Here is a 27,978-nt window from a genome sequence, read left to right as displayed (position 1 = left end):
AAATACAAACAAATCTATATAAGATTATTGCATTACCCATTAAAACCAATCAATTTTAGTGAAAAGTATAATGCACCCTATTAATCAAGATTATTTTTGCAACGATGCTTCGGTGATTTAGAGCAACAGCTACCGTGGGGCAATCAACTACTCTTTCACTGTATTGAGACATTCTCAACTAAATACTACACCAGAATAACTGTTATTCCTATAATAGTTAGTCACCATTTGTCTGGTCAGGAAGTAATTAACTAACTTAACAACTTCCCATAAGTGGGACCCGCCACTTTTAGACCCCAGAGGTCCGCTACAATAAGCTTGCCATTGGGAAGGACAAATATTGGTGCAAAACCTAAGAGACCTATCCATTTCTAGATTTCGCTCTGATTTTGATTCCGTACAACAGACCCTCCGTAAGGGTGGTCATTCCAGAACGACACGCAGGTCGTGTATCAAACCTAACGTTGCAAACCAAGGGATGAGACCATAGGATGTGTTGCCACACGTCTTTTTCCCACTTACTATAAATACTTTCTCCATTCACCATGGTATTGAACCATGCAAACACCTTTCACAGGGAGGCCTCGCTCAGGGCGACACGAGGTCGAGCATGGAACTCATGGTGTGAACTTATACGGAGAACATGAGGGAAAAAATGTATATATATATATATATACCACATATATCTCATATACTTGGTATATTTTATTTATACACCTATTCCTCCCACATAATATTTTACAACTAGGGTTTATTACACAGGTAAAATCCGGCAAATTAAATTATCTAAGTTTATTACTTTTCCCAATATAACTTTTATATTGGATTTGTTAAACACTTAGTGTTTTAGTTCATTAAACACTTTAACGAACTAACCACATTATTGCATGCTATATAAGATTGACTAATTCAACCTCCAGGTCGATTCCCAGGTAGAGGTGTTCCCTTACGATCAGCTTAAGTACCTCAACCTACACAGAACCTGAAGGGATCGGATCCCGCAACGGAAGCGCACAAACGCGGGTGCTTTGATCTTGTTTTAGAATTAGAACGAAAAAAAGACATGAGCGTAATTAATAGGAAGTTAGTGGAACATACCTTTAAAGACACCTCTTCAGTGCAGACACCAAATTCTTGAATGCACGCCCATCAGCGCCCCAGTCGCCCCTAGCGCCAACGCCCGCGCACACCGCCAGTGCCCATACCGCACGCCAAGCGCACTTCCCCCAGCGCCTAGCGCCCATGTGCGCACCCATCGTGCCAGCCCCGCCCCACGCACGCGCGCCATGCACCGCCGCCCATGCGTGCAACCACCAGCGCCTGCTTCCTTAGGTGCGCACCATAGCCCCCATGGGCACCTTCACAATGGATGTTGCCACCCTCATGGGTGTCCCCAACTTGCCTTGCCACCCACTCCATTCTTTTAAGGAAAAGATTTCCTTATTATTTTTTATTATTTGATGGGATTTGATTTTGTTTTATTTCTTTTTATTTAACAATTTTAAATTTCATCTTTATGCAAGTTTTAGACTTTTTAGGAATTTATCAATTTTAATTTTCTTTTTAATTTTGTTATTTTCCTTAAAAGGCCAAGGGCCTTAGCCTATAAATAGGCTTGTACCCCTCCATTGTTGAACATTTTGGAATGGTATTTTGAATAGAATTGAGTGTTTCTCTCATTGCCTTGTGCAAACCCCTTCTCAAATTTCGAATCCCTTTGTGTGGTTGAACTTAGGCCTTCGTATTTGAACCCCTCGGAGCATGCTTGTTTGATTGGTCATCAAACTCGTGGAGTGTTTCCGACCTCGAGCATAGTGAGTCATCTGTCTTCTCAAGGTAACGACTGCAAAGGTAATCCCTCTAACCTTGGCCTTTCGGGTTGAACCAACTATACGATTGGATTCAACTGGCTTGTGGCTTGAGTAGCTTAATACGCTTGGGTTGTCGCGTATCACCTAATGGACCTACAGATTAGAAGCTCCAACGATACGAAGTTAATTGATTAAACTCATTAACCATAATAATTAACATTCAATAACTGTCGGTCACTCCATTAAAGACCCACATCTGCACTCTTCTCACTGTATAATATTTTGCATCCACATATTTTGACCATTAATGGTAAGTCAATCCTTCACAAGTGTTCGTAACCACAGCTTTGTCAAATTACTATTTTACCCCTGTGTTGTTACATCTTGGACCTTAAGTACCGCTGTCCTCAAATGAACAACTCGATTATTGTCCGACCATTAACCCGAAGTCCCTCTCGGGCCAGTGAGAGGGTGAGGCCCCTAGTTCAAATCCTGGAGTCAGCACTTAAGAGAACACTCATCTACTTATCCTAAAGTCGGGAAGAAGTGAATTCCATCTTGTGTAGTTATGTTCCCAGCTTCCCAGTCAGTCTCGTCCCCAAAATGGTAGAAATATTGAGTCGACGACTCGAGCCACTCTCACCCGTACAAATCAAAGGACGAGCCCTAATAGGCAGTAGTCCATAACTCACTCAGGATTAAGATCGAGTTACCTAGTCATCCTATTGAAATATTAATCTATTAACTAATGGTGTTATAGCTAAAGATTAATTATTTCACAATCCGATCGTATACAAACTCATTGTATAGGATACCCCACTCGCATGTCTCTACACGAACGACCTGGATCAAGTCATTTGTAACTATTACAAAGTGGGTCGTATCCATAGTGTTAATAGGATAAGGTACCCAACTTTATCCATATACTATATATATATATACAATGTAAATCAAATATATACGTTGTATATTAAATATATATTGTATATCTGTTATATACTGTTCCGGCTACAAGAGAGAAACATACCTTGCGTGTAGTCGAAGACTGGAGGGATGGAATCCCCAGCGGAAGCGGTTGATCGCTTGTGATTCGACTCGATTTAAAAGCTATATGTTACCGGTTTTTAAAACAGAACTGTTTCTTTTCTAGATTAGAGGTAAGCCTCTTGGGTAGAAAATGACTTACATACTACAACTAACGATGAATATAGTGTACACATGCACTGGTATTCACCGGGATTTCGAGTACGCAACAAGTTTTGCACTGTTTCCGGGGACTTAATTGTTTTACTTTAAGTCATAGTGTTTGAGAATACAGTACTGTAAGGAGTTTTCTCTTTCTTACATTTTTGATTTGATTGTAGGTGCATGAACGACTTTCACAGCTTAGAGTATATAATCAATCACGAAATAGAGTGAACTTTTCATTGAAATCGAAAAGAAAAGTGAAGAAACCAAGCTACCGTAAGAATGGATCCACCAAATCCACCACTTCGTTCGAATGTAAGAATAGAGGAGATAGTCGATGGGCATCCTGTTGATGTTGTCCGTGAAATAGCAATGCCCCCTCGCAATGGTGTACTATTAACAGACAACATAGATAGGGAGATCAGAGCATATGAAGCTTCAGCATTCTATAACTTTTATCCAGTTGTCGTGGAGCCTAAAATCTACGCTGATAGATTTGAGCTAAAATTGGTGATGTCAGATGCTGCAAACAATTGGGCAATTCCATGGTCATACATCTGAGGACCCACATTCACATCTGAAATTCTTTATGGGCTTTTGCGAATCGTTTAAAGTTGAAGGGTGTAGGAAAGAGGTGCTACAACTTAAGTTATTTCCTTACTCGCTTAGAGATGAAGCGAGAACATGGTTGGACTCTTTACCTTCAAAGTCAATCACAAATTGGAATGATCTAGCAGAAAAGTTTTTGATGAAATACTTTCCACCCAACAAGAATGCAAAATACAGAAGTGAGATCAACAACTTCCAACAATTTACTCGAGAGTCTATCAGTGAGTCCTGGGAGCGATTTAAAAAGCTCTTGCAGAGGTGCCCACATCATAGAATCCTAAGGTGCATCCAGATAGAAACGTATTATAACGGGTTGAACAAAGCTACAAGGCTAGTAATTGATGTGTCAACCGATGAAGAGCTTCTGGCCAAACCCTATGCTGAAGCATTTGAAATTTTGGAATGGATATTGACTGGTGGTTTTGCTGAACGCACGCACTGAGTGTGGTAACAATTCTATAGATGCAAGCGCACACCTGTCAGAGTAATATAAAATGGATGGAGTATCCAAGTATCGATCCTCAAGGACTTCTAAATAATTTCCAAACTCTAAAGTTTTAATGAATAGTGAACGTTGAAATGAGTGATTTTTTTAAAATGGGAAGTGGTCACAAATAATGGTTTTGGATTTGGGATTCGGTCTTATAATGGTAAAACCTAGTCCGAATTACTTCAAGTTAGCCAACAAAGAATCAAGGATACGCTAAGGACGATGTGCATTTTACTTTAGGAACCAACGACTACGCTTTTCACTTGACTTATGGCTAAGCAAGTTCAAAGTCCTAAGACATTCCCTAATATGTCTATTATGAGAGATATCTTAGTTTTAGGATGAAAATAGTCGCAACCTCGGGGTAAGGTCCTATGTCTAGGCTACTTAACCGGAACCCTTATGTCTAAGGCGCTCCTCTCCTTGGTTTAACCACTCAACAATGCAAATAAGCAACCTTTTCAGTATTGACTTGCTAAGACTTACAGTGGCCTTCTCTAAATCCTAACTTTTTGGGAAAACATGTTGAGTAATGAATGAAAAGCAAAAACTACTTCTTAGCAACCCTTTTTAGAAATAAAAGGCTAACTATCCATAACCGGGCTAGAGACGGGAATTTAGAAAGACATAATGAAGAAAATACAGCAAGTAAAATGGTTGAAATTAGAATGCATGTGTGAAAAACAAAAGTTAACTAACAGAGAATTTTTATCGGGATTGAGAGCTTCACCCTTCTTTTTCAAGCAAGGGGAGTGTCACGTGCTCTTTCCTCCAAAAACACAACTCTCTTAACTAAAAATAAAGTAAAGGCAAAGAGAAGATAAGCAAAGTGCTGGATTTTTATTTATTTGAATAAGTAGAAAATAACTAAGTACAAACGAAAACAAAATAAAGCTCAATAAAGGAATGTAAAGTGCTCAGGATTTAAAAACCAAAAGCAACTCAAAAGTACTTAGAAAGCAACAAAGAAACACTAAAAATGATCAAGAGAAGGAAGCAAAGCTTGATGCCTTTGGTGGAGAAGCTGCTGGAATTTATAGCTGTGCAGAATTGGTTAGGTAGGTCCTAAAACGATGGTGAATCACCCATTTCCAACTCTTTTGACTGACCAAATCGTGCTCAAACTGATAGTGGAACACTTCTTCTACACGTATGCATCGGTTGGAACCACCAAAATGCATTGGAAGACGCGTTTCATTAAGGGCAAAGTTGGAAGAAAAACTGTTTTTCTGCAGGCTTCCCAGGCGCCTGGCGCCTCCCATGATGTTTTTTCGTCTTTTTGCTTCTTTTGATTAATTTCCACTCCCAAATGGTCCTAAAATGTCATAAATATAATATAAGTCAACCACAAACCATCATATATGAATTTTGCATGAATTGGAACTCAAACGACCGAGAAAAAGTCCGAAACAAAGTTCAAACATAGTAAAAACAGCATCTAAAACCTTCTTTTTACGCATGTAAACAAGCGTAATCAGATATCATCGAACAACCACCAGTGGATTGACCCACGAGCTAATCAAGGAAAATGTGCCAAGGGATTGAGCGAAGCTGACTCTTATTCCGCGTTAAACTCCAAGGTATAAAATTTGACGGATGTGGTAATGATAAGCATGACACAAAAAGAGATTTTGTGCCCCTAATGAGTAGCATGGTTGGACTCTTATTCTGCCGCTAGGGCAAATATGAGCCACCTTCAAGAGATTTTGTGCTCCTATTGTGAAGCGGAACATCATTACAATGATTGCTCTAGGAATCCAGCATCAGTTACTACCTGGAAACTCACAGAACATCCGGATTAATCCATAGTCCAACACATTTAACCCAGGATGGAGAAATCACCCAAATTTCAGTTGAGGTGGAACCTAAGGTGGGCATAATGCGGGAACATCAAATGCTCCAGCATACCAGCAGAAGGCAACATACACACCAGGTGTTGCAAAACCAAGGTCAACCAGAAGTTTAGAGGTAGTGAAAGGGAACAATTACATGTTTAGAAAATCTAATGAAGTCATACATGGCAAAGAACGATGCTACAGTGCAAAGTCAGACTGCATCAATAGGGAATCTAGAGATATAGATGGGCCAGCTAGCCATAGACATGAATAGTAGGCCTTATAGAGCATTGCCAAGTGATACAGAAGTACCAAAGAGAGATGGCAAGAAACCGTGTAAAGCTCTTACATTAATAAGTGGGAAAGCATAACCTCCTACCCACCCAGATGCTCCAGGAACTCATAATGAACCCATTCAAGAGGAACAAGGAGAGTCACAGGCAGGCAAGGAATGCAAGCCAAATAGAGCAGTTTTACCAAATCCACCAGCATAGGTTAATGAGCAACCAACAGAAAAGCAGGATAAAACAAATCAAGAGAGCAATCTAGTTGAAGCAAGAGCAACCAATGCAGGAGCTTGACATGCACGCATGTCTGAGAAGAGAAAGCAAATAGAGCATGAAAATGCCAGAGCCGAATATAGACATGCACCACCGTATCCAAAGCGACTATAGAAAAAGGATCAAGATGTTCAATTCAAAAAATTGTTGGATGTTCTTAAGCAGTTGCATGTCAACATACCACCGGTGGAAGCGTTGGAACAGATGCTGAGCTATGTGAGGTAACTCGAGGACATACTCACAAAGAAAATGCAGCTGGGAGAGTTCGAGACGGTAGCATTGACTAAGGAGTGCAATACCATCCTTACAAGCAATATTCCATAAAATATGAAGGACCCTGGAAGCTTTACCATGCCAGTATCTATTGGGGGACAAAACATAGGTCAGGCGCTATGTGACCTGGGAGCAACTATTAACCTTATGCCCCTGTCCATCTACAAGAAGTTGGGGATGGAAATGTCCCTGTCCATCTACAACAGTTACTCTGCAACTGGTCGACCAATCTATCACACATTCTAAAGGAAAGATTGATCCTGGTACAAGTAGATAAGTTGATTTTCCCCCACTGACTTTATTATTTTGGATTATGATGCAAATAAAGATGTCCCTATCATCCTCAGGAGACCATTTCATGGCAATAGGAAGAGCACTTGTGGATGTTCATAAGGGCGAAGTAACAATGCGAGTATAGGACTAGGAAGTGAAGTTCTCAGTATGTGACACAATGAAATATCCCTCTGAGTCAGAAGAATGCTTAGTGTTGAAGATCTTATATGAAGCTCTTATTGAAGAATTAGAAGCAGAAGCGATGCTGGAGCATCTCGTCAATACTGAAGATGGAAATTATGATGAGGAACCAGCTGAAGATCAGAAGATTATATACTTGGAGAGTGCGAGCAGTGGTGAGATGTGAGCAAAACAAGCATATGAGTTGTTAGAGCTTGCAAACCGTGAATACAAACCACTGAATCCATCTACAGAAGAACCACCGGTGCTGGAGCTCAAGGCGATCCCACAGCACTTGAAATATACCTATTTGGGTTCATCTAACACCTCACCTATTATAATTGTTGCAAATTTATCAGAGGAAAACGAACATAAGATTTTAGACTTATTGAAAGCTCACCAAAAGGTAATTGGGTGGGCAATCGTAGATATAAGGAAAATAAGTCCCAACTCTTGCATGCACAAGATTGTGCTATAGGAAGCCAGAAGAAATTCCATAGAACCCCAACGAAGGATAAACCTTGCAATGAAGGATGTTGTTAAGAAAGAAATAATTAGGTGGTTAGATAAAGGCATCATTTACCCTATCTCTGACAGTGAGTGGGTAAGTCCTGTGTAGTGTGTGCCCAAGAAATGGGGCATGATTGTTGTGAAAATGCAAAGAATGAACTAATCCGCACAAGGTCAATCGCAGGGTGGCGAATCTGCATGGATTACAGGAAGCTAAATAAGGCCACTAGGAAAGATCACTTTCCACTTCCCTTCATTGATCAAATGTTGGATAGATTGGTAGAACATGAATATTACTGCTTTTTAGACGGATACATTAGATGTAACGCCCTGAGTCCCCCAGGTCAGTTAGTCTTGGATCAGGAGATTTTTCATTTAATTTTAAATTGATTGTTAATTAAATTTATCTATATTTATCAGGCTCTAAACTCCAATTAAATTAATATTTACCGAACTCCGTGTGGTGGGTCTTGTTTAAGAGGGGATGGATTTCTTATCTTTTGAACTTGGACTTGTTGGGCCTCCATTGGGTTAATTTGGTTTTAAAACAAAGGGAAAAAGAAAGAAAACAAAAGGAAACCCTAGCCCAAGTTCTCTTCTTTCTTCTTCTTCTTTCTTCTTACCCTAGCCGCCCCCCGACTTCTTCTTCATTTCCAACCCTGCCGCCCCCTCCTCTCGTTTCCGGCAGCTCATCCGGCGCCTTGACGCAGCACCGGTGTTGCTAGTCCACTCCAAACGGAACGACGTTAAATCCGGTGAGTAGCTTCGACGTGCTTTGAACCCGTAGCAGCGGCGCCAACGACACCCACGAGCGGCGGCCGGCGACCACAGCCGTAGAAGCAGCAGCGGCAGCATCTGTAGCAGCAGCAGCGGCAGCGCAACTTCCCCGACGTCCCGGCAATCTGCAGCAGCGGCGGCGCGTTCCCCGGTGGTCTGCAACGAACCGCTCCTCCTCGCGGCGGCACACGGCGACGGGTCAGATCCGCGGCGGCGCACGGCGAACGGGTTGTTACAGCAGCAAACCGACGGCGCACGACGAACAACCTCGACGACCTACTGTTGCGATCCGACGAACAACAACTCCAGCGGCGGGATTTGTGCGTTACAGCAGTGTTTAGGACGTTTGGCGGTGGCCCACATCCGTTCGAAGCTCGATTTAGGCTACCCACACATTGGCGAGCTAGATCTAGGTGACCCACATCTATACAAAGTCGGTATTGGTGTGCTTAGGTGTGAGGTCGACGCAAAACTTAAGGGCGCGGTTGTGAGTAAGTAGACAAAGGGCGTGTGCATGCATTAATGTATGCCAAATGGTCTCTAATGTGCTGATTTTTGTGGCGTTGAATGCTAATTTTGTTACATCATTGTGCTAAATAATTCTCGTTGTGTTAGTCGACATACCTCGAGTAGTGTTGGATATTTGTCGATGAAAATGGTGAGATTTCTGCTTTGCTAAACTGTTGAGTATTGTTGTGGTAATGTTTGTTGCCTGGATATGCATGAATTGTTCGGCATGTTTTGTGAGTTATTATACTTAGTAATGCTTGTTAAATAATGATGTTGGATACTAAGCATGATTTGGGTTATTACCTCATTATTAGAAAGTTGTCTATGTTGTGGAAGCATGCTGAATTGTATTTGTGAGTTGAAAGATGCAGGGGTAGTGGTTTAAGAAAGTATATAGTAAGACTCCAGTGAGAGTTGGATTCTTGGAGGGAATGAATGAGTGAGTGTCAGAGCCTCGGGTATAAATGGTCGGGGGCTGATACGTCACTAATTGAGTATCGAGGCCTCGAGTATAAATGGTCGGGGGTCGATATGAGGAGTCTTTTGGAAGGAAAGCTATTGGGGCCTTGGGTAAAAATGGTCAAGGGCCAATACATGGTGAAGTCATCGGGGCCTCGTGTATAAATGGTCGAGGGCCGATGCAGCAGTGTCGGGGCTCTGGGTATAAATGGTCAGGGGCCGACTCTACTCGAAGGAGTTAACTGTGGAAGGTTAGGATAGCTGTGATAAGCGTAGAGGTACTTGAGATGTTAGGGAGACTAGAGGTTGGTTGTTAACGTGTTTCCTGGTTGTGGTTGTCACCAAATTTTATGGAATGTGTTTATGTTTGAATGCATAATGTGTTGAAAAGCATGACTACGAGTATTTCGTGATATAGTTGAGCATGATGTGTGTGTGTGTTGGTGAGGGCTACTTACGGAGTATATTTTATATACTCACACCCCCTCTACAATGATTGTTTCAGGTGAAGGACTCGTGGGCGACCATGGTGATGGGACGGAGGAGACATGATGAGCGAGGACCATAGGCTGCTTAGTCACTCCTGTTTAGTTTAAGTCATTAGTTAAGACCTTATGTTATGGCCAATAAACTATTTGTTCGTATTTGAATGATTGGGAGGTTCCCACTTGTTGTTGATTTTATTTCAGGATAGGTGCCTATCTTAGTTCTTTACCATCCTTTGAGTTTTGCCTAGTTTGAACAATAAAATTGCCCCGTGAGGCTGTCCACGGATGTTGTTGATTGATATTCTGTGGAATTGATTTATTGTTGGATTGACCAGAGGTGGAACTTGATTTTTATATAATTGTTGCATAGGGAGTTGGTATCATGCGTTTGGGGTTAAGTTTAAACAGTTGGTTAGTTAATGTGACCTAGAAGTGTGGGAGAAATTCTGGGTCGTTACAATTGGTATCAGAGCGGAGTTTTTCCTGTAGACTGTCGTAGAACCTAGGTCGATAGGGTTTGGTCCTTTTTAGTCTCCTCGTCATCACCAGGTACGTTTCCTAGTTTCGTTTGTTCGATCATGAATGTCTTACATTGCTTATGGTTGAGATATTATTGTTGACTGATATTAGATAGGTTGGCGTGTTTCCTTGGTTCATTATATAGACTTGTTTGAACTTTGCACATGTGTTGTGCCCTAGTTAGTGCGTTAATGACCTTGGTGCTCTGTTCTCTGTTCCTTTAGACAATGGCTTTTCGACGGAACACGAGAGCTCACAACTACGAGAATCTGAATCCTAGGGGTGAGGGAGCAGCGGATCCGAATGTTCCCCCGGCAGTTCCTGGAGGGGTAGCACCCCCGGGCCCTCAGGCAGCTCCTCAGGGAGTTCCCCAGGTGAATCCCCAGGTGGCGTTGCTAGCTGAGGCATTGCAAGTATTTCTGGATAATGCGAATGGAGCCGGTGGAGCTCAGGTGCAGCATCCTTGCCGGGCACAAATTCCGCAAGAGGAGGTTCAGTTTATCAGGGATTTCAAACGCTTTGGGCCACCTGTTTTCAACGGGGTGAGTGAAAGGCCTACTGCGGCCGAGGAATGGGTCAGGGAGTTGGAAGCCCTTTATGTGTATTTGGGATGCTCCGACGATTTCAAGGTCCGGGGAGCAGTGTTTATGCTTCGGGGAGAAGCAGTAAATTGGTGGGAGTCGGTGGCGGCAGCGGAGGATCACGCCAACGTACCCGTCACATGGGCAAGATTTAAGGACCTACTCTATGAGTACTATTTCCCCATGACTGTCAGGAATGAAAAACGGGCAGAGTTTCTCCGTCTCACTCAAGGGAGCCTAACTGTGGCCAATACGAGAGGAAGTTCACTGAGCTGTCCCGTTTTGGAATGCAATATATTCCTACTGAGCAATTAAAGATTGACAAGTTCATTGACGGTTTGCGTAGAGAGATCAAAGGGCTACTTGTTCTCAGGGAACCAACTACATATGCAGCGGCAGTCAGGTGTGCGTTGGTTATGGACAAATGTCTCGAGGAGCCTCAGTCTCAGTAGGTGATAGGCTCCAGCTCGGGGGTCAAGAGGAAATTTGCATCGTTCTCCTCCAGTCAACCCTCAAGAGGACACCAGCATCATGTGCAAAGGCAGACTGCTTCTCCGGTGTGCCCCTCTTGTAAGAAGAGTCATGCTGGGCCATGTTGGGTGGGAAAAAGAATATGTTACAGGTGCCAGAAGGAAGGACATTTCGCAAGGGAGTGTCGGATGACCGGCTCGAATACCCAAGCGCTAGGCCAGAGGATCCCTGCGACAGCGGCAGCTCAAGGTGGGACCCATAGGGCGTGCGTCTTCGCTCTCACCAGGGGGGATGTTGAGCATGCCGAGGCGGTGGTCACAGGTACCTTCTCTTTGCGGGTCTTGAGCTGTGTGTATATGCTTGTGTTTTATTGCATGCATGTTACTTTTGCAGGGACTGTTTTAGTGCTTAGTATGCCTACTTACGCATTATTTGACTCTGGATCTAGTCATTCTTTCATTGCTTCTACCTTTGTTCGACATGCGGACCTAGAGCTAGAATCGTTAGGCTTTCTGTTGTCGGTATCCACACCGTCAGGATCTGTGTTGGTCACTAGTCAAGTGGTGAAAGGAGGCCAGCTCTCTTTCGATGGTAAGACTTTGGAGGTGAAGTTAATCCAACTGATATGCAGGATTTCGATGTGATACTAGGCATGGATTCGTTAGCTGTTAACCGAGCTAATATTGATTGCTCGAAGAAGGAAGTTAGCTTTCGCTTGCCTTTCGGACAAAGCTTTATCTTTAAAGGAGTTAAGGCCGGGGTCCCAAGGGTGGTGTCGGCATTGAAGGCCAGCCATCTTCTTCAGCGTGGTGCCTGGGCCTATCTGGCTAGCGTTGTGGATGCAAGGAAGGTTGTGCCAAGCATTGAGGAGGTTCGTGTGGTTAATGAGTTCACTAACGTGTTCCCTGAGGACCTCCCTGGCTTGCTTCCGTCTCGCGAAGTGGACTTTTGTATAGAGTTGCTGCCAGGGACGGCTCCCATTTCGAAAGCACCTTATCGAATGGCTTCGGCAGAGTTGAAAGAGCTGAAGCTACAGTTGGAAGAATTACTCGACAAGGGTTTCATCCGCCCAAGCGTGTCCCCTTGGGGTGCGCCCGTGCTCTTTGTTAAGAAGAAAGACGGTTCTATGCGACTTTGTATAGATTACAGGAACTAAACAAAGTTACGGTTAAGAACAAGTATCCCCTACCACACATTGATGACCTTTTCGATCAGCTTCAGGGGGCGAAGGTGTTCTCGAAGATAGACTTGCGTTCGGGGTACCACCAGTTATGGCTAAAGGAGGCCGACATTCCAAATACAGCGTTCAGAACAAGGTACGAGCACTATGAGTTTATCGTGATGTCTTTTGGACTCACAAATGCTCCGGCAGCCTTTATGGATCTAATGAATCGGGTCTTTAGGGACTATTTAGATTCTTTTGTCATTGTGTTTATCGATGAAATCATGATATACTCCAAGACTGAGCAGTGTCACGAGGAGCTTCTCAGACAGGTTTTGACTACACTACGGGAAAATAAGTTGTATGCAAAGTTTTCAAAGTGTGAGTTCTGGCTGGACAAAGTGGCTTTCCTAGGACACATAGTCACCAGGGAGGGTATTGCAGTAGACCCCGCCAAGGTAGAGGCTGTTAGCAATTGGCCAAGACCTAGTTCAGTTACAGAGATTCGTAGTTTCCTCGGCTTGGCTGGTTACTACAGAAAGTTCATCCAGAATTTCTCTCGGATAGCGGCACCATTGACGTAGTTGACTCGTAAGAATGCTACCTTCACTTGGAGCATCGAGTGTGAGGAGACTTTTCAAGAACTAAAGAAGCGTTTGGTGTCTGCACCGGTGTTAACTGTCCCCGATGGGACGGGAGGTTTGGTGGTTTACAACGACGCCTCGCGAAAGGGCTTGGGTTGTGTGCTGATGCAACATGGGAAAGTTATAGCTTATGCTTCTCGACAACTGAATGTGCATGAGCTTAACTACCCCACTCATGACTTAGACCTAGTAGTAGTGGTCTTCGCCTTAAAGTTGTGGAGGCACTATCTTTACGGAGAGAGAATTCAGGTCTTCACGGATCATCAGAGTTTGAAGTACCTTTTCACTCAGAAGGAGCTTAACTTAAGACAGAGACGGTGGCTAGAGTTGGTGATGGACTATGATTGTGAGATTAGTTACCATCCGGGTAAAGCAAACGTGGTGGCCGATGCTCTTAGTAGAAGGGCGGCAAGTGTGGCATCTCTTGTAACGACCTGCAGTCCAATGCACAGCGAGTTGGAACGCTTGGAGGTGGAGTTGACGGTGGATGATGTCTCCACGTTGTTGGCTCGACTCACAGTGGAACCTAGCCTGAGACAGAGGATCATCGTTGCCCAAAAGGAAGACCCTAACTTGACCAAAGGCTTTAGTATGGTGGGCTATGGAGATTTCACTCTCTCGGGTGAGGCAGCTTTGCTTTTTCGCGGAAGGTTCTGTGTGCCAAAAGATTATTATTTGAGGAAGGACTTACTGGGAGAGGCACACAATACTCCATACTCGGACCATCCAGGAAGCACCAAAATGTACCAAGACCTTAAGAAACATTACTGGTGGCATAACATGAAGAGGGAAATAGCTCAGTTTGTTAGCAAGTGTTTGACGTGCCAACGGGTAAAGGCTTCAAGATAGAGACCTGCTGGATTGCTGCAACCTTTGAGCATACCAGTTTGGAAGTGGGACGATGTGGCTTTGGACTTCATTACAGGACTACCAAGGACGGTTAAGGGATTCACTGTGATTTGGGTAGTTGTAGATCGTTTGACCAAGTCTGCTCACTTTATTCCCGGCAAGGCCACGTATACAGTAGAAAAATGGGCGGAACTATATTTACAGGAAATTGTCAGGCTACATGGTATACCGGTATCCATAGTGTCCGATCGCGACCCGCGTTTCACCTCGACTTTTTGGCGGAGTTTACACAAGTCCCTGGGCACTAAGTTGGACTTTAGCACGACGTTTCACCCCCAAACCGATGGTCAGACGGAGCGTGTGAACCAGGTTTTAGAGGATATGCTCAGAGCTTGCATGTTAGACTTTGGTGGTAGTTGAGACAAGTGCCTCTACCTAATAGAGTTCGCTTATAATAACAGTTTTCAGGCCACGATCGGGATGGCTCCATACGAGGCACTGTATGGGAAGGAGTGTCGGTCTCCGGTTAATTGGGACGAAGTCGGAGAAAGAGTTCTCTTGGGACCGGATTTGGTGCAGGCGACTAACAGTCTCATTCAAAAGATCAGGGGAAGGATGCAAATTGCACAGAGCCGTCAAAAGAGTTATGCAGACGTCAGGCGTAGGGAGCTCGAGTTTGTGGTAGGTGAGCGGGTGTTTCTTCGTGTGGCACCCGTGAAGGGAATTTTACGATTTGGGAAGAAGGGAAAGCTCAGTGCAAGGTTCATTGGGCCTTTTGAAATTTTGGAACGTATCGGCCCAGTCGCGTATAGGTTGGCCTTGCCACCATCGTTGGCAGCGGTTCACAATGTGTTTCACGTGCCTATGCTGAGGAAGTACATTCATGACCCTTCGCACGTTTTGGACCCTGAACCATTACAACTAGATGAGTCCTTGTGCTACGAAGAGGTACCCATCAAAATTTTGGCAAAAGAAACCAAGTTGTTGAGGAACCGGACGATTCGCTTGGTTAAGGTTTTGTGGAGAAACCACCAAGTGGAAGAAGCTACTTGGGAGCGGGAGGACGATATCAAGGCGAGATACCCTGAACTGTTGGAACAGTCAACTTTCGGGGACGAATGTTTTTTAAGGAGGGAAGTCTGTAACGCCCCGAGTCCCTCAGGTTAGTTAGTCTCGAATCAGGAGATTTTTCATTTAATTTTAAATTGATTGTTAATTAAATTTATCTATATTTATCGGGCTCTAAACTCCAATTAAATTAATATTTACCGGACTCCGTGTGGTGGGTCTTGTTTAAGAGGGGATGGATTTCTTCTCTTTTGGGCTTGGACTTGTTGGGCCTCCTTTGGGTTAATTTGGTTTTAAAACAAAGGGAAAAAGAAAACAAAAAAAAATGAGGGATTTCTTCTTCTCCTTCTCCTTCTTCCTTTTGCCCTAGCCGTCACCCACCCCCTTTTTTCTTCTTGTTCACCGGCGACCACACCCGTAGCAGCAGCAGCGACGGTGCGACCCCGACGTCCCGGCGGTCTGCAACGAACTAGCATCCTCCTCGCAGCGGCGCACGGTGAACCGTTACAGCGGCAAACCGGCTAGTTAATGTGTTCCTGGTTGAGGTTGCCACCGGATTTTTATAGAATGTGTCTATGTTTGAATGCATAATGTGTTGAAAAGCATGACTATGATGTTTCATGATTTAGTTGAGCATGATGTGTATGTGTTGTTGGTAAGGGCTACTTACGGAGTATATTTTATATACTCACCCCCCCCTCTACAATTATTGTTTCAGGTGAAGAACTCGTTGGCGACCATGGTGATGAGACAGAGGAGACATGACGAGCGAGGACTATAGACTCTGGCTTAGCTTAAGTTATTAGTTAAGACCTTATGTTATGGTCAATAAACTATTTGTTCGTATTTGAATAATTGGGAGGTTCCCACTTGTTGTTAAAGTTATTTCGGGATAGGTGCCTATTTTAGTTTTCTTCCATTCATGGAGTTTTGCCTTGTTTGAATAATAAAATTGCCTCGTGAGGTTGTCCACGAATGTTGTTGATTGATATTCTATGCATTTGATTTATTGTTGAATTGATGAGAAGTGGAACTTGATGTAATATAATTGTTGCATAGGGAGATGGCATGACGTGTTTGGGGTTAGGTTTAATCAGTTGGGTAGTTAACGTGACCTAGAAGTGTGGGGGAAATTCTGGGTCGTTACAGTCTGTAACGCCTCGAGTCCCTCAGGTTAGTTAGTCTCGGATTAGGAGATTTTTCATTTAATTTTAAATTGATTGTTAATTAAATTTATCTATATTTATCGGGCTCTAAACTCCAATTAAATTAATATTTACCGGACTCTGTGTGGGGAGTCTTGTTTAAGAGGGGATGGATTTCTTATCTTTTGGGCTTTAACTTGTTGGGCCTCCATTGGGTTAATTTCGTTTAAAACAAAGGGAAAAAGAAAGAAAACAAAAGGAAACCCTAGCTCAAGTTCTCTTCTTTCTTCTTCTTCTATCTTCTTACCCTAGCCGCCCCCCGACTTCTTCTTCATTCCCAACCCTGCCGCCCCCTCCTCTCGTTTCCTGCAGCTCATCCGACGCCTTGACGCAGCACCAGTGTTGCTAGTCCACTCCGAACGGAACGACGACAAATTTGGTGAGTAGCTTCGACGTGCTTTGAACCCGTAGCACCGACGGCCGACGACACCCACGAGCGGCGGCCGGCGACCACAACCGTAGCAGCAGCGGCGGCGGCATCTGTAGCAGCAGCGGCGGCGGCGCGACTTCCCCGACGTCCCGGCGATCTGCAGCAGCGGCGGCGCGTTCCCCGGCAGTTTGCAACGAACCAGCACCGCTCCTCCTCGCGGCGGCACACGACGACGGGTCAGATCCGCGGCAGCGCACGGCGAATAGGTTGTTACAGCAGAAAACGACGACGCACGACGAACAACCTCGACAACCTGCTGCTGCGATCCAACGAACAACAACTCCAGCGGCGGGATTTGTGCGTTACAGCAATGTTTAGGACGTTTGGCGGTGACCCACATCCGTTCGAAACTCGATTTAGGCTACCCACACCTTGGCGAGCTAGATCTAGGTGACCCACATCTATACGAAGTCGGTTTTGGTGTGCTTATGTGTGAGGTCGACGCAAAACTTAAAGGCGCGGTTGTGAGTAAGTAGACAAGGGGCGTGTGCATGCGTTAATGTATGCCAAATGGTCTCTAATGTGCTGATTTTTGTGGTGTTTAATGCTAATTTTGTTACATCATTGTGCTAAATAATTCTCATTGTGTTAGTCGACATACTTGGAGTAGTGTTGGATATTTGTCGATGAAAATGGTGAGATTTCTGCTTTGCTAAACTGTTGAGTATTGCTGTGGTAATGTTTGTTGCCTGGATATGCATGAATTGTTCGGCATGTTTTGTGAGTTATTATACTTAGCAATGCTTGTCAAATAATGATGTTGGATACTAAGCATGTTTTGGGTTATTACCTCATTATTAGAAAGTTGTCTATGTTGTGGAAGCATGCTGAATTGTATTTGTGAGTTGAAAGATGCAGGGGTAGTGGTTTAAGAAAGTATATAGTAAGACTCCGGTGAGAGTTGGATTCTTGGAGGGAATGAATGAGTGAGTATCAGGGCCTCGGGTATAAATGGTAGGGGGTCGATACGAGGAGTCCTTTGGAAGGAAGGCTATTGGGGCCTTGGGTAAAAATGGTCAAGGGCCAATAGATGGTGAAGTCATCGAGGCCTCGGGTATAAATGGTCGAGGGCCGATGCAGCAGTGTCGGGGCTCTGGGTATAAATGGTCAGGGGCCGACTCTACTCGAATGAGTTAACTGTGGAAGGTTAGGATAGATGTGATAAGCGTAGAGGTACTTGAGATGTTAGGGAGACTAGAGGTTGGTTGTTAACGTGTTTCCTGGTTGTGGTTGTCACCAAATTTTATGGAATGTGTTTATGTTTGAATGCATAATGTGTTGAAAAGCATGACTACGAGTATTTCATGATATAGTTGAGCATGATGTGTGTGTGTGTGTTGGTGAGGGCTACTTACGGAGTATATTTTATATACTCACCCCCCCTCTACAATGATTGTTTCAGGTGAAGGACTCGTAGGCGACCATGGTGATGGGACAGAGGAGACATGACGAGCGAGGACCATAGGCTGCTTAGTCACTCCTGTTTAGTTTAAGTCATTAGTTAAGACCTTATGTTATGGCCAATAAACTATTTGTTCTTATTTTAATGATTGGGAGGTTCCCACTTGTTGTTGATTTTATTTCAGGATAGGTGTCTATCTTAGTTCTTTACCATCCTTTGAGTTTTGCCTAGTTTGAACAATAAAATTGCCCCGTGAGGCTATCCACGGATGTTGTTGATTGATATTCTGTGGAATTGATTTATTGTTGGATTGACCAGAGGTGGAACTTGATTTTTATATAATTGTTGCATAGGGAGTTGGTATCATGCATTTGGGGTTAAGTTTAAACAGTTGGTTAGTTAATGTAACCAGATAACAATTGCACCCCAAGATCAGCAGAAGACCATGTTCACCTGTCCTGATGGGACATTTGCTTTTAGAAGAATGCCTTTCGGGCTTTGTAATGCCCCAGCAACTTTTCAAAGGTGTATGATGGCCATATTCTGTGATTTAGTGGAGTCCGTTGTGGAGGTGTTCATGGACGACTTTTCAGTGTTTGGAAGATCATTTATAGAGTGTTTGGAAAATTTGATAAAAGTCCTACAAAGATGTGAAGACACGAATTTATTCATAAATTGAGAGAAATATCACTTCATGGTACATGAAGGGATTGTGCTAGGGCATAGAGTCTCCAAAAAGGGCATTGAGGTAGATAAAGTAAAAATAGAGGCAATTGAGAAGTTACCCCCACCAGTGAATGTCAAAGGCATTCGTAATTTCCTAGAGCATGCAGGGTTCTACCGAAGATTTATAAAGGACTTCTCTAAAATATCTAAACCACATTTTCCTTGCTTGAAAATGATAAAGAATTTAACTTCACATTTGATTGTTTGCAAGCATTCAACACGCTAAAGTACGCCATAACTCATGCACCTATCATAACAGCACCAGACTGGATGCAACCTTTTGAATTGATATGCGATGGCAGAGACTATGTCGTGGGAGCAGTCCTTGCTCAATGCAAGAGGAAGCTGTTGTATCTAATTTATTAACCTAGCAAGACTTTGGTTGAAGTACAGATTAATTACACCACCACAGAGAAGAAGCTGCTAAGTTCAGAGCATATCTAGTGGGCACTAAAGTAACAGTGTATACAAACCATGTTGCTTTAAAGTACTTGTTAACAAAGAAGGATGCTAAACCGAGACTAATTCGCTGGATCTTACTATTATAAGAGTTTGACATTGAGATTAAGGACAAGAAAGGGACTAAAATTTTGGTTGCTGACCACTTGTCTAGGCTTACGACAGTAGGAGATTCCAGTGAAGAGACTAAAATTAAAGGGACCTTCCCAAATGAACAATTGTTGGCAATCAAGACAGTGACAAAGGAAGAGGATGAGCCATGGTTTGTTGGCATGGCCAATTATGTTGCGTGCGGGATTATACCATCTGAGATGAACAAGCAATAATTAAAACGATTTCTGTACGAGACTAAGTTTTACCTCTGGGATGATCTATTTCTGTACAGGATCTGTTAGGACAAAATGATTAGAAGATGCGTAGCCAATGTTGAAGCACGACAGGTGCTAGCAAAATGCTATTCTGCACCTTACGGTGGGCATTTTGGAGGACAGCGAACGGCAGCTAAGGTTTTCCATAGTGGATACTTCTGGCCAAAAATCTTTAAGGACGCCTATGAGTTGGTTCAACAATGTAACTAATATCAAAGGGAAGGCAACATTTCCAAACGATCAGAGATGCCACTCACATACATCTTATAAGTGAAGCTTTTTGATATATGGCGCATGGATTTTATGGGACCTTCCCTCCTTCAAATAGAAATCTGTTCAGACTACTAGCAGTTCATTACATATCCAAGTGGGTGGAAGCTATAGCTTGCCCCACCAGTGATGCAAGGGTGGTGACCAAGTTCCTTCACAAGAACATTTTTGCTAGGTTCGATACACCCAGAGTAGTAATTCGGTACTAGGGCTTGCATTTCATCAATAAGCCTATAGCATAATTGTTGGCGAAATACAACATAAGGCATAAGGTCTCCACGGCGTATCATCCTTAGTCTAATGGTAAGGCTGACGGATAGGGAAATAAAGACCATTTTGGAAAAGGTGGTCAGTACCAATAGTAGAGATTTGGCAATGAAGTTAGATGATACTTTGTGGGACTACCGCACAACATTTAAAACTCCTTTGGTACATCACCGTACAAATTGGTCTTTTGAAAGCCTTGCCATCTGTCGCTGGAGCTAGAGCATAAGGCATTTTGCACATTGAAAAAGCTAAATCTAGACTTTTGAAAAAGCTAAATCTAGACTAGTTGTAGTAGGAGATCTATGTCACTCGCAATTGCTAGAACTTGAGAAATTTTGGTGGGATGCATATGAGAATGTCAAGATATACACGGAGAAACAAAAAAAAGGCATGACGTAAGAATCCAACCAAGACATTTTGAGAAGGGACAACAAGTTCTCCTGTACATTTCCAGATTGAAGTTGTTCCCAAGGAAACTGAAGTCAAGCTGGTCTCATCCATCCTTAATTTCACACGTTTTCCTCATGAGGCTGTTAGAGTACAAGTGATGTTGATTTTGGAAGCGAGTTTACGGTAAACAGTCAACGGCTGAAGCATTATTTTGGAGAAAGCTTGGTGAGAGATGTTGGAGCTCACCAATTTGCAGCAGAATGACCCTCAACAAGCAGGAATAAATGGAGCATGACAAATTGTTTTAATTCCTTAATTGCTCCAGCATTTACTTCTTTTGTTGTTTCCATAAGTTTATTTGAATTTGAATGTTTTATTTAACTTTGCTTTCGCTTAATTTACTTTTCATTCGGGGGAAATAAATCAGAAGGACTGAGCAAATCACAAAGAAATTAAGAGACAGATTTGATTTGACTGATGATGATGAATGCATGGAGTAGAAGAAAGGAGACAAGTGAGAGCGTTCAAAGGCCTGGCAGTGTGCATGGTGGACATGTAGAAAACCATTAAGGAGAAACGGCTAGAAAAGTAAATAGAAACGAAGTTAGTAATGATTTTAATTTTGGAAAGCGAAACGGATAAATAAAAGATTTGGAAATTAATTTTTTTTGAAGGGAATTTCAAAAAAAGGAAAAAATCGTGGGGGTATCCTCCCTACTTATATGCCCCTCACACCTTTAGCACCCACGTTCTCCCATGTTCCGTCCAAGCTTCCCCCACTGTCCAATCTCCCCTGCTTTTAAATTTCCCAGCCCCTTCTCTCTGGCAATTCGAAACCCTAATTGCACTACCATCACCATGCCGAGAATTAAACATAAGGCCAATCGAAAAAGGGCCCTAGAGGTCGAATTGTCGGAAAGTGAGCGGGGAGTTTGAGGAGGCCCACGAATCCATTCCACGCAGCAATGCTTCTGGTTCCAGAAGTCCAACGCCCTAAACACCCTTCAGTTGGGAACAGGGTTTCCCTAATTCTAAACAACCTCCACCCCCACTGCCTTAATGTCTTTCCCACTATGTCGAGCCCTAAGTCCTCAAAGCACCAAGCCGACAACCCTGCTCCGCCAAGCTTCCTGCTGTCAGCCTTCATTTGTCAAAGGAACTGACCACCACTCAGGTCAAAGACCTGCCTCTCTCTACTGTCGATCCACCCCTTCCACTCACCCAACACTTACCCTCCACACCCCATTCCTACCACCAACCATCTCCACTCCCCTCACTCCCTTAATAGTAAATGAGTTTCAGTCATCTGGGGCTGAAAAGGTTGCATCCACCATGGGGCCCACTTCGAGAACAGGCCAACAAAAGCGCCAATTGACTTCCCTCAAATCTTCAAACCCAGTCAAAAAGCTAAAAGTCCAAAGCAGCTCCAACCCTTCCATCCTGAGCCGAAAAAATAGAAAAAGCTATTGAAGCCCTCTATGACTGCTTCCTCATCCGAGGGGTAGCGCCAGCCTGTACACTCTTCTATTTTGCAGAAGTTCGTCCCACCTACCTCGATGAAGAAGATCAACGTGGTGCTTCCCCACCAAGCTACCTTCAAGTGATTCGTGGATTAGCAGGTTAAAGCTAGCTACAAAGCAATAAAGAAGATGGATTTTTATCTGTAAAAGGACTTTCTCCAAGAGGATATGCCCTCGTTTGTAAAAGAGGGAGCCCAACTGCACAAGTGGGAGCATTTTTGTGCTCCGCCCATTCCGGTGCTAGTCGAGCTTGTTCGCAAGTTCTACACCAACTTCGATCCAGACCGTGTTGGGTGAACCATGGTGCGAGACGTCGAGATTGATTGGTCCCATGAGAGGATCAATAAGATGTTGAAGCACTCTAACATCTCGAGGGCCAAATGCAATGAGCGTGTGCAACAGCCGTCTCTGCAAAAGCTAGACCATGCCTTTCAACTTGTGGTGTAGAAGGGGTCGTGTGGAAGGTCATACCTCAGGGAGCTTGACTGGCGTTTTGCTGAACGCACACACTAAGCGTGGTAACAATTATATAGATGCAAGCGCACACCTGTCAGAGTAATATAAAATGGATGGAGTATCCAAGTATCGATCCTCAAGGACTTCTAAATAATTTCCGAACTCTAAAGTTTTAAAGGATAGTGAATGTTGAAATGAGTGATTCTTGTAAAATGGGAAGTGGTCACAAATAATGGTTTTGGATTTGAGATTTGGACTTATAATGATAAAACCTAGCCCGAATTACTTCAAGTTAGCCAACAAAGAATCAAGGATATGCTAAGGACGATATGCATTTTACTTTAGGAACCAACCACTACGCTTTTCACTTGACTTAAGTCTAAGCAAGTTCAAAGTCCTAAGATATTCCCTAATATGTCTATTATGAGAGATATCTTAGTTTTAGGATGGAAATAGTCGCAACCTCGGGTTAAGGTCCTATGTCTAGGCTACTTAAGCGGAACCCTTATGTCTAAGGCGCTCCTCTCCTCGGTTTAACCACTCAACAATGCAAATAAGCAACCTTTTCAGTATTGACTTGTTAAGACGTACAGTAGCCTTCTCTAAATCCTAACTTTTTGGGAAAACATGTTGAGCAATGAATGGAAAGCAAAAACACTACTTCTTAGCAACCCTTATTAGAAATAAAAGGCTAACTATCCATAACCGGGCTAGAGACGGGAATTTAGAAAGACATATTGAAGAAAATACAGCAAGTAAAATGGTTGAATGTGGAATGCATGTGTGAAAAACAAAAGTTAACTAACGGAGAGTTTTTATCGGGATTGAGAGCTTCGCCCTTCTCTTTCAAGCAAGGGGGAGTGTCACGTGCTCTTTCCTCCAAAAACACAACTCTTTTAAAAAATAAAGTAAAGGCAAAGGGAAGATAAGCAAAGTGCTGGATTTTTATATATTTGAATAAGTAGAAAATAACTAAGTACAAATGGAAACAAAACAAAGCTCAATAAAGGAATGTAAAGTACTCGGGATTTAAAAACCAAAAGCAACTAATGAAAGCAACTCAAAAGTACTTTGAAAGCAACAAAGAAACACTAAAAATGATCAAGAGAAGGAAGCAAGGCTTGATGAATTTGGTGGAGAAGCTGCTAGAATTTATAGCTGTGTAGAATTGGTTAGGTAGGTCCTAAAACGATGGTGAATCACCCATTTCCAACTCTTTTGACTGACCAAATCGTGCTCAAACTGATAGTGGAACACTTCTTCTACACGTATGCATCGGTTGGAACCACCAAAACGCATGGGAAGACGTGTTTCATTAAGGGCAAAGTTGGAAGAAAAATTGTTTTCTGCAGCCTTCCCAGGCGCCTGGCGCCTCCCATGATGTTTTTTCGTCTTTTTGCTTCTTTTGATTAAATTCCACTCCCAAATGGTCCTAAAATGTCATAAATATAATATAAGCCAACCACAAATCATAATATATGAATTTTGCATGAATTGGAACTCAAACGACCGAGAAAAATCCGAAACAGAGCTGAAACATAGTAAAAACAGCATCTAAAACCTTCTTTTTACGCATGTAAACAAGCGTAATCAGAGCTCGCTCTTTACTCTCTAGTCTACTAATGCGATAGGCAAATGTCTGGCTTTACTTTGTGAAGAGTCGAGTTATGCCTACTATGCATGACTTCTTTGTCACAAAGGACCAAGTGCTGCTGCTTGCTTGCTTATTGAAGGGCAAATCAATCGACGTCAGGCAAATAATCCACCGCGAAATGGCTCAATATGCATCCAAGAAATCTGGCAATTTATTTTTCCTGAATCTTATCACGAAGTTGTGCTTAAGAAAGGATTTCTCGTTTTCGACAATGAGAAACTCATCATAGAAAAGCTCGTATTGACAAAACATACGCTGGAACGTCTGATGCTCCAAGATCCGTCAAAGCGTGGATCTTTACCTGTTGGTGCCATCAACGAAGTGATGGCACAAATCATGAAGGTCCACAAGCAGATAATGCATATGGAGGAAGCACGGGCTACCTTTGCTGCTCAAGCCGGAAATAGGGATGTTGTTATTTTAGTTGTGCTGGAGCATCTGAAGAAGGAAGCTCCATCATCGACCGCTATACCTGCCGATTTGAAGGATCTACTGGAGCATTCTAATAGCTCTGAGGAGGATGATCAGCCCATGGATGACTCCTCAGAGAAGGAAAATAGCTCAGAAAGCAGCTTAGTCTGACCACAAAAAGGAATCTTTACTAGCATGTCTTATTTTTCTCAATTCTGTATGTTATATTCTGTTTGGGGAAGAGAATACCCTGGACACGTGGAGGACCCCTATTGGTGCTCCAAGGTGACCCATGAGTCATGCTCCAGCTCGGACCACCGAGCTGTCCACCACTTGCGTTGACAGATGCTAAGTATGAGGGCTGAGGTGAATCTGGCCGAGGTCCGATCTACCGGAAAGCTCGGTGGGGGCCGATGTGAGCTATTGTCAGCAGCGTGATTATCGGGTGTAACCGTCGGTCCCGAGATTACCGGGTGTAACCGACGGTCCCGAGATTACCGGGTGTAACCGACGGTCCCGAGATTACCGGGTGTAACCGTCGCGAGATTAGCGGGACTACCACCCATAAGTAGAGGACCTCACTCCACGATCAGGTACGATGATTTTCTGACCTCGAACTAAACTGGGAATCCGACCTATACTGACTTGATCGTCGGAGTGCTCACCTTTTTGTACAGGTCCGCCCAAGTATTCAGATCGGTCCGGAGGCCGAGTTCGAGCTGTAATCTGAAATACACTGTTGTGCATATCCTTACATAAACATTTGGCGCCGTCTGTGGGGACGACAATCTAAGTCATCCGAATTCTTTTAAACCAACACGCAAGCGAAAATGGTTCAACCCGCAAACTCGACCAATACGGCAGATCGAAGGACCCTAGCTGCTAGCGATGCCCACTCGAGGGAGGCGGAGCAGCAGTGGTAGAGGGGCAAGGTCACGACGGCCTAGCAACAGAACCCCTCCGCAGGTCGGCACGAATCACCGCGCCTGTTCTACCACCTGCGCACCCCCCAAGGACATCCAAGGCCACCCGTGGCCGAGGTGGAACCTCTAAGAAGGGCGCCCGGGGTCCAGCCCCGGCCCCGACAAGTGAGAACTTGGACGCACTCCAGAGAGAAATGGGGACAATGCGCACGAAAATGCGGTCCATGGAGGAAATGTATAACGAAATGATATTAGCTGCAGGCGTAGGGTCCCGATCTGATAACCGAGTGACGCGCGTTGGCATACGCGAGCAAAAGGGTTCCCACCTCGGCCCAGTCGAGGAGGAACATCCCGAAGACAACGAGAGCGAGGGACACACTCGCCAGAGAGGAGACCTCCGTGAACACCTCAACAGAAAGAGAGGCTCATCTCTCCGAAAAGGACAGTCACCATCCCGCTCACACAGGAGCTCCAACCAGCAGGCCGAATCCTCTCGCAACCCAGCAACCCCTGCAGGAGTGATTACAAGGGAGGAGTTCGACCAGCTGAGGGGCCAGCTCGACGCTCAGGTGGAGGCCTTAAAGGCCAAATGTGAGCAGAAAGAAGGTCCACTGAACAATGGTGACTTGGGAGAATCGCCCTTCACCTCGGACGTTTTGGAAGCACCGATCCCTCTGAAGTTCAAAGCTCCTACCGTGAAGCCTTATGATGGGTCGAAGGACCCCAAGGATTATGTTGAGGTCTTTGAAGGCCTCATGGATTTCCAAGCGGCATCAGACGCAATCAAATGTCGCGCCTTTCAGATCGCGCTTACTGGCAGCGCGCGATTGTGGTATCGGAGACTACCAGCCAGGTCGATCTCGACCTACTCTTCTCGGCATTATGACAAAAAGACAGCGACCCATCTCGCCACCATCAGATAGAAGGAGGGTGAGACGCTGCAAGAATATGTCACCAGATTCCAGGAGGAGCAATTGAAGGTCGCACACTGCTCCGATGACTCGGCCATGTGCTATTTTCTCACCGGTCTAGCCGACGAAGCCCTCACGGTGAAACTTGGAGAGGAGGCCCCGGCCACCTTCGCCGAGGTGCTTCAAAAGGCGAAGAAAGTCATCAATGGACAGGAGCTCCTCCGAACTAAAACCGACCGACCAGAACGAAAGATCGGCTGGGGCAGAAGTGGAAAAGATATAGAAAAGGCAGATCCCAAGTCCAAGGACAAGGGATCCTTTTCCAGCGGCCGAGCTGAGTATCGAAGGGCGGAGAACGGACCTACCAGGAGCCGACCTTACGAACGCTTCACCCCAACTACGATTCCAATTTCCGAGATCCTAACGAACATCGAGGAGTCTGGAATGGAAAAACTACTCAAGCGTCCCGAGAAGCTTCGGGGAGCCCCGGAGAGGCGCAGCAAGGACAAGTATTGCCGCTTCCATCGGGAGCACGGCCATAACACGTCGGACTGCTGGGAGTTGAAGCGCCAAATTGAGGATCTAATTCAAGATGGCTACTTCAAGAAATTTGTGGGAAAGCCCAGGACCAGCTCGGCAGAGAAAAAGGAAGAGCGGAAGCGTTCGAGGACGCCGCCCTGGTGCACTGACCGACCTGCGGTCATCAATACCATTTTCAGAGGGCCAAGCGGGGGTCAGTCCGGACAGAAAAGAAAGGAGTTAGCTCGTGCAGCCAGGCGCGAGGTGTGCATCATCAGGGAGCAGAGGCCGACCTGCCCAATCACCTTCGACAGTGCAGACTTAGAGGAGGTCCACCTGCCCCACAATGATGCACTTGTGATCGCTCCCTTGATTGATCATGTGGTGGTCAGGAGGGTGCTGGTAGATGGAGGCGCATCTGCTAACATCCTGTCCTTACCGACCTACCTCGCCCTGGGATGGACGAGGTCGCAATTGAAGAAAAGCCCGACACCGCTGGTTGGGTTCTCTGGAGAATCGGTCATCCCAGAGGGTTGCATCGACTTGCCGGTCACGCCTGGGCAGGACCAAACTCAGGTCACCCAAATGGCCGAGTTCGTGGTAATTGACGGTAGATCGGCCTATAACGCCATCTTTGGGAGACCCATCATCCACTCAGTTCGGGCCATTCCCTTAACACTTCATCAAGTTTTGAAGTATTCCACCCCCAATGGCGTGGGCACGGTCCGAGGAGAACAGACCGCTTCGAGGGAGTGCTATGCCTCGGCGTTCAAAGGCTCATCGGTCTGCGCCATCAAAACTCTCGCTAGT

The 27,978-nt window shown here is 44.4% G+C and overlaps 1 non-coding gene across 1 annotated transcript; it reads right to left on the bottom strand.

Annotated features, from left to right (window-relative positions):
* Nucleotides 1-3,777: 3,777 nt before the first annotated feature.
* LOC148213075 (small nucleolar RNA R71) lies at nt 3,778-3,884 on the bottom strand. Its single transcript, XR_015793084.1, has one exon. It is a non-coding gene; the product is annotated as a small nucleolar RNA R71 (small nucleolar RNA).
* Nucleotides 3,885-27,978: the final 24,094 nt, after the last annotated feature.

This window comes from Momordica charantia (assembly GCF_013281855.1).
Source record: "Momordica charantia cultivar OHB3-1 chromosome 1 unlocalized genomic scaffold, Mcharantia_2.0 BLBB01000001.1, whole genome shotgun sequence".
In the NCBI taxonomy this organism is placed as follows: Eukaryota; Viridiplantae; Streptophyta; class Magnoliopsida; order Cucurbitales; family Cucurbitaceae; genus Momordica; species Momordica charantia.
Note: the sequence above shows the minus strand (reverse complement) of the source record. Positions and strands in the feature narration are given on the sequence as shown.